The following is an 8,075-nucleotide window of genomic DNA, read 5'->3' as shown; positions in this document are numbered from 1 at the left end:
TTCATATTAATTCGTACGACCACATTCGTACATTTTTGTACGTTTGGCCTTGACCATTGTGACGTTGGGATTAGGGGTGAAGTTTTGCAATTGTTTTTTAAGGTTTTTGCACGATTAACTTCCAACTCGTAAAATATGTGCAAATTCTCGTAAGATCAGGCTGGAAACATTATGGACCTAATTTATAAAATGCTGCGTAGAAACCATCCTACATTTAATCTTACGATCATTTATAAAAAATGCGTATGTGTGATTCATAAACCGAACACAGAAAACACGCGCACCCCTTTCTTTCAGATGTGAAATTTATAAATCGCAAATGATCTTGAACTTGTGCGCAGCTGAACAGTTTCAGACCTCTGCCTTTAAACGATGCATAATTAATGCAATAGACATATAAAATAGCACTTGTCAATGTTTAAACTAAATATCGAACAGCAAGAATGGCTTATATTTCCAACAACCTGCAGCAATCGGACAAGCAAAAGTGCGTACGTCTGCTCCGACCCTGACGTGGCGCTAAGCACTTTTCCACTTTTCAAAGACAGTTTTTATAAATATGGACTTTGCCGTGAATTTTTGCGTCACACTTTACGATCAAATCTGTGCGTACGCACGCTTTATAAATGAGGCCCCATACTTTATTGATGGGAAGAAAAGAAAGAAGAGACATTTATCTGAAGGATAAAACAAACAACCTAAAATGGAAAATCATAAATTGTCTCATGCTTAAAACATTCATAAAGTAGTTTGACATTGGTATCTAATGAGAAACCAGTGTATAAATAGCATGCAGTGTGAAAAGTCATGCAATACATAGGCCACATTTCCAATTATGCATGCATATGATACGCCAGTCGTTTCTGTTCACTTAATACAGCGCATCTTTTTGTGTTGTATTGTTTTTTTTTCTTCAGTTTTTTTAAACCATTGTCGCTTGTGTTTGGGGTTAGATTTGGGATTTGCTTTAGGATGTCATTTAATATACAGGTTTCTCCATGTTTTTGTCTATTTTTAAACCATGGACGCTTGGAGTTGGGGTTAGAATTGGGGTTTGGGTTAGGATGTCATTTTATGTAACAAAAAGTTGTTCCTCCCCTAAATCCTCAAAAACAAAACATAAAAAGACACAAAAAGATGTGCTGTAATAAAGGAACACACCGACTTTTTGGGACTTTACCTTATTTACCATTTCCCCCAGAGTTACATAAGTCTATACATAAATTTTCCATCTCCGTGCGTGCCGTAACTCTGTCTGACACACCCACCGCTAGCCTAGCTTAGCACAAAGACTTTTGTCACTTATTGGGAGCAGTATGCTAGCTGGAGCCATTTACTTCCATTCTTTGTGCTAAGCTAGGCTAGCGGTGGGTGCGTCAGACAGAGTTACGGGACACACGGAGATGAAAATGGTATGTATGGACTTTCTAACTCTGGGGGATACGGTGAATAAGCTAAAGTCCCAAAAAATCGGTGTGTTCCTTTAAGCGAATGGGAAAATTGGAATTTGGTGTATGTATTGCACGACTTTTCACACTGCGTGCTGTTCATGCCCAAATCCTGAGAATGGCCTAAAATTAGATATTTTGAACACTGACAGGTGCATACTACAGGATACCGTTGTCATGTTTTGTTGTATTGTAATATAGTGTAGTAAAGGCGGTGCTTTATTGATGCTACTATTACTACGATTGTGCAGAACGAACTGTGTTGCATTGCGCAGGTCTACTTTCAGACTTAACCAGCAAGTTCACCGGTCTTAAGTCAACAGAAAGATCCTTAAAGCTAAGGTCTTTTGGGTGTGGATAATACCTCCACGACAGGACAATGTTCTCCATTGTGACACCCGTTTATTAAATGTAAATGTCAACAATGTGCGTTCAGACGCTGTCAGGATGGACCACGGCCTTTCTGAATGATGAGCCACGCCTTTACGCCTCTGAACGAAGTTTTGGTTTTTCTTCAATGCTGCCTGAATGATACAATGAATGTGTGGTTTAACCAATTGTATGCATGAGTGGTTATACTGTAAGAGCCATGAACCACAATCTGTCATCTTCTGATAAAATATATAATCCTATCTGACACAGGCCTGAATATATATGTTTACATGTAATGTACAGTTGTTGTGTTTTTCCTTCAGTGCATCATTTGAAGACCATTTGTTTATATTTATCTTGACATGCATATATAGATAAGTGACATTTAGTATAGAAACCAAGTAGTACAGTAGTTAACAGTGTTTTGGTGGAAACTATGGAAACAGGCAGGTATACTTTCATAAGGGGTGTGGTCGCCTCTGAAGCGTATCTGCATGAGGTAACAAGAACTTACTGCATGCCCCTATTAAAAATGCGAGCACTAATCGCATTCTGTGCAACTTTACGCCATGTTGTAGTTTTTATATGCATGGTCTGCGTATGTTTGCACGTGAGGATTATACCGTCCCAGGTCTTTTTACGCACCAAACAGCCTTAGGTTTGAGAATGAAGACTATCAGGTTTTATCTTCTCACCGTTTGCTCATTCTCGGTCGCATACAATGCCTCTCCTCCCCCTTTTCGTGCTCTCAGTGTCTCATTGTGTCTCTACGGTATCAATCTCTTTGTATTTTTCTGCCTTCTTGGAGTCGACCTTCTGGGGGAGGATCTAATCTTCTCCCATTCGCTTCAAACCAGTTTGTCTACAGTATTTTGTGTGAATGCACTAACTAGTAATTTACCTGTAGTGGTTTCTTTGCATGCATGTGTGAGAAACAGAACGAAGGCGTGGCGTGACACAGTTGTCGTGTGTGTTTTTGAATTCCACTGTCGAAACATTTCATCAACTTGCTTGTGCAAGCCCCAAACGCTGTTATTAGCCCCGCTGAATGCCAAGGCTTTAGTTTTGTTTGTATATAACCACATCTAGTCAGTTTATTCGTTTATTCAAGCACCCAATGAATAGGCGGATTATCGCGCTTGTTTACCCAAACCACCTAAATAAGTGGGATCTATATGACAAGTTGGTTTAATTTGATTGGAGAAACATCTCGGCTATATTGGAGAACAGAGTGTGAAGATCTGTTTTTTTGATGAATATGCTCCCTATTGCGATCAAAAGCATACTTTTTAAAGTAAAAAATATATATTAGCTTAGCAATTTATTAATGATGTCTAGATTTATTAAAAGTGCCTAATTGACAGAATATGAGCTCGCTTGAGTCTTATGACAACATATTTCCAACTGTTGCAATTTAAGGCGGGTTTGTGCGAGCGTTGGTTGTAGGCACTCCTTATTTGTACTTGATAACTGTGAAATGCGACAAGTCATTTGGTTTGAACATGCATTGACATCCCGCTCATTCTTGAGTGTGAATGTGAGAAGACTTTACTCATTTCTCAGACATGAACACACAACACCTGTCTTAATGATAGTGTTTGTTAACATGTATACCTTACATATTTACCGGTGTACACTATGTGTGATTATCATTTTTTGCTTACCAAAATTGCAAAGAATTGTGTTTTGTTCCTAGAAGTTTCTCAAGCACTCCGCCTTTCTGCTATTAGTCAGGCAAAATTATTTCATTCTTCTTACAAGAACACGATTGTGTCAAACTGTAGTATTTTTGGAAATCGTTTCTCTTTATACGGCAGTGACACTTTAAACACCCCCTCCAAATTATCTGGTAATACTTTTAAACCGGTTGTGTTAAAACTTAACTAGACACATCTCTAGTTATTATTTTGTGTTGTTTTAACATGTCTTGTGTTAACACATCAACACCAGATGACACATAATGTGTTAAAGGTGCCAAAGAATGCATTTAAATAATATGTTAAATTGTTCTTGGATATTTACATAGAAGGCATTTACCTTTATTGTTAGTGCCAAAATTATCCAGAAACTTTTTTACATATCCATTTACAACCCTAGGATTTGTCTTTTGAATGAAATGGTGTATTATTACCTTATTTGGAAGGGTCATGAATAATAATGTTGAGCTCTGCTCTGATTGGCTCTGCTCTGAGGCTCACATTAGTAAACATGTTGGGGCGTACATCTCGACTGTTGCATCACAGCCTCTGTATTGAGACTGTGTTAATATTGGCCTGTTTTCCAGCAGTCTTTTGCATCCACAAGGTTTACATAAGAATGAGATACAGTTTTTTATTCTATGGCACCTTTAAAGCAACACTATGTAGTTTTTTTACCTTTAAATAATGTCTCTAAAATTATTTCAGTGATAGAACAACTTTTAACTGGACATATTGTACTGTTGTTGCAACCTGAGCAGCCTCCTAGCTGCTACAAGCACACTCTGAAAGTGGCGGTGGAGGGTAGGAAACACAGCCCCACCCCTCCCCCTGCCTGCAGAAGAGTGTCTGATACCAGGCACTGTTGCGCTTTTCAACCACATGGGGGAGCTGAAAGTCATTTTTACATGGAAACTACATAGTGTTGCTTTAAAATGACAGATAATGTGTTAAATAGTAGGGATGTAACGATTCAATCGCGTGTCCCATTAAAATGCCTGTCTGAAATCGATTCTGAATCACAAGGCTGCGATTCTTTGTTTCATGCACAGCTTGTGCATGTACTATGGCATTTGGTCGGTAGGAAGTCCTTATCAATCTAAAATCATTATGAGTTGGAGTCGTTTATAACGTGCATTTAAAAAAGCAACACCCATTAAATAAAAATAATTCAAAATATTCTTTATTATCATGAAAATACCTGAAACAATCTGAAGAACAGCATATAAATATTCCTAGACATTTCCTGGAATAGCGTTTGCAATGCAACTTCTTCTGTGGCACAAAGGGAGTTTCTCCACGAGAGCGCCCCCTGGCGTTCAGATGTCCCGGGATTTCACCGTAATTCATTCAAATTCATTTATTGAGAAAACGCGCATTTGCACGGTTAATCGTTACATCCCTATTAAATAGCATAACACAGTAGTAGTAGTAACACTAGTAAGTGTTAACATTAGTACAAATTAATGCACCATAACGATTTTGCAACACTTTGGAAAAGGGAGTCGGGCCAAGTACCAAAACACACTTATCGTGCAGTAAGGGACGTGTCTACTAACCAACATCGTTGCCTGGGTTGCGTATGTGTGGGGGGGGGGCTATCAAAAAAGGTCCAGATTCTGTTGGGGTAGGGGCGTGTTTGTTTAGGTGATTTCAAATGATCAACATTGGCTTTCAGAGATCATGCACCCCGCCTTTAACTCTTTCACCGCCATTGACGAGATATCTCGTCAATTAAGAGAAAACGCTTCCCCGCCAATGACGAGATTTTCCGTCTTTCCGCAATACCGCTATTATCCACCAGGTGGCGCCCTTCCGCAACTTTTTAAAACCGGAAGTATTGCACTATGGCAAGCGGCTGCATGTCCGTGTCTGTTTTAAAGATCGCTCTGAATGGGATCTCTATGAAAAGTCCGTCACAAAAATGGAATTATCTCTGCTTTTTGCTCAAAATGTGGTGTTTTTGCAGAAACCTACCCATATTCAAACGCTGATTACAAAGAACCACTGAAGGTAGGATGAAAGTTTTTTTTGTTTGAAAGCAGAGGGTCTGTTCTTTCATTTGGTATATTGTATGTTTATATATTTAAAGAAGAACATTTTCTGGAAGGCATTAAACTTTGGTGAAAATCATGAAAAACGCTGGCGCTGGCTGGCAACTTTTTTTAAAAATGCTGGCGGTGAAAGAGTTAAAGGCAACTAATCATTTGCAGAATAAAACATGTTGTTTAAATAATATATGTGTATGTACTATATATAATAATTATGTATAAATATATTAACATATTTTGTGTATTTACAAAGTATTAATATTCAATATTTATATATACACTGAAAAAAATTATTCATTCAATTTACTCAATTTTTTAAGGTAAGTGGTTGCAATCAATTTATTTAAGCTACATTTAAGCAAAAAAAAAAAAAAAAAAAAATAAGAAAAACAAAACAAAACACTTTAGTTTAAATGTAGCTTAAATAAATTAATTGCAACCACTTACCTTAAAAAAATAAGTAAATTGAATGAATAATTTTTTTCAGTGATAAATTATATATAAATTAAAAAAAATTATATACACGTGTAAATTCTTCTTAAATATATACATGCATGTGTATGTATTTATATATACATCATTATTATATACAGTACACATACGAGTATGATGTAAACAAAACGTTTATTCTGCAAACGATTAATTGCGATTAATCGTTATACAACCCTACTTTTGATTTTATAAAATTAACATTAATTGAGATTAATAAATGCTATTGAAGTATTGTTCATTACCCAGTGTTAACAAATACAACCTTATTGTAGAGTAACTGTGCAATTGTAGTTGTGGTTAACACCACTATGCACATCTAAGCCTAAAGACGATGTTTTAAGTCCTGCAGTCAAAACATTAGTCAGGGTAAATGTCATGTTTGATGCACAACAAGACAAATATGTGACCTGTCTGTGTAATCCATGTTTAAGTCCCATAATCTGTGAGATTTGGAGCATCAAAGTTTGATTTCAATCTTTGTCATGCCCTTACTCAGTTAGTATTAAAGATATCAAGGTTATATCATTACCAAATGTTTTTTACATTATGGTGGATGATTTTATGTAAACAGTAAATCACACAAAAAAATTACTTTAGCTGGGTTTTCACAGACTGGGTCAAACATATAAAAAGCCAGATTTAAACCACACAGTACTGTAAGATGCTATCTTTGCAAATTATTTTATCTTAGGGCACCAGTATCATAACCCTAATAACCCTATTTTAAACATTACAAACAATAAAATTTGGTGAAAAAAATGGAAATAATAATGTACGCTTCACCTACATTATTGCGATATCTGAGCTGGTTTAAGTGCATACGTCAACTATTTTCCGTTAAGACCCCTGAAGCCATTTAATAAATTTCCTGTTGCCTTTAGAGCAGAAACGGTAATAGCCCTAAAAGCTTAATGTGGAAAAGCATCATTTTCATCACATCACCGGTGTGTTTTTAAGACGAGAGCAGGATGAGACATGCTGTATAGGTAATTACTGAGGAATGCAACAGTACAGAGTACAAGCAGCGCTCTTACACCTGCAATAAACCAAATGAGACGCCCTACAGCAGAGAGGTGGGGCATCACCGGTGTAAAACTACACAGCCAGAACACAAACTGGTAGAGTGAGTGTGTAAAACAATAACATATGCAATGGACACATGTCATGGCTGACATGTATGCATAATAATGTGAAGTTTCCGGCAATCTGAGCAGTGACAGTTTAAGGAAACTGTGGTGCAGCCTGGGTTTCGGATGGGGCAACATTCTTCTCTTTTCTCTAAATAGAAACGAAGACTTCCTTTTATTGATCACTACTTTGCATTTTAACCCCATTAGCTCAGTAAACAATACAGTATGATCTAATGGCTCAACAGACTCTCTCTTGGCTTGTCGTGGGTTTTGTCTCGCACAGTAGTTTAAGTGCTTCCTCTTCAATGAAAAACCACTTTTGGCTTTAATGCTTAGTTGGAAACTCTGACGGTGAACCATATTAGGCTATTAGGCAATCTTCTACCACGCAAATAATAATAATAATAACCTTAAGTCCTGTGGGTAATGTCTGACAGACCTACGGTCTGTGAATAGAGAGTTATGTGTATGTATAATTCATTAAATGTATCATCAAAAGTAGCATAGATGAGTGATGAGGGCATAATAATAAATGGATTCATTGATATTTAAAGGGGTAGTTTCCTCGAAAGGAAAAAACAATTGTGCATCTTGAGACAAAACAATGGCATTGGTAAGATATGTCATAAAAATGACTTTTCTTATTTAGTATTTTTATCTTGTTTTCAGTAGAAATTTCTAAAAATTCTTAAATTAAGATGCTTTTTCTTGATCAGCAAAATGACATAAGAAAATATACAATTTAAGTGAATTTGTGAGAAAATAAATCTTAAATTCAAGCTACATTTTCTTACCCCATTGGCAGATATTTTTGCCTGTTTTAAACACAAATTTACAAAAATTTTATTTTTTTTGTCTAAAGACTATTCTTAAGTCATTTTGCTC

The sequence above is a fragment of the Paramisgurnus dabryanus genome, chromosome 19 (genome assembly GCF_030506205.2).
Source record: "Paramisgurnus dabryanus chromosome 19, PD_genome_1.1, whole genome shotgun sequence".
Lineage (NCBI taxonomy): Eukaryota > Metazoa > Chordata > Actinopteri > Cypriniformes > Cobitidae > Paramisgurnus > Paramisgurnus dabryanus.
Note: the sequence above shows the minus strand (reverse complement) of the source record.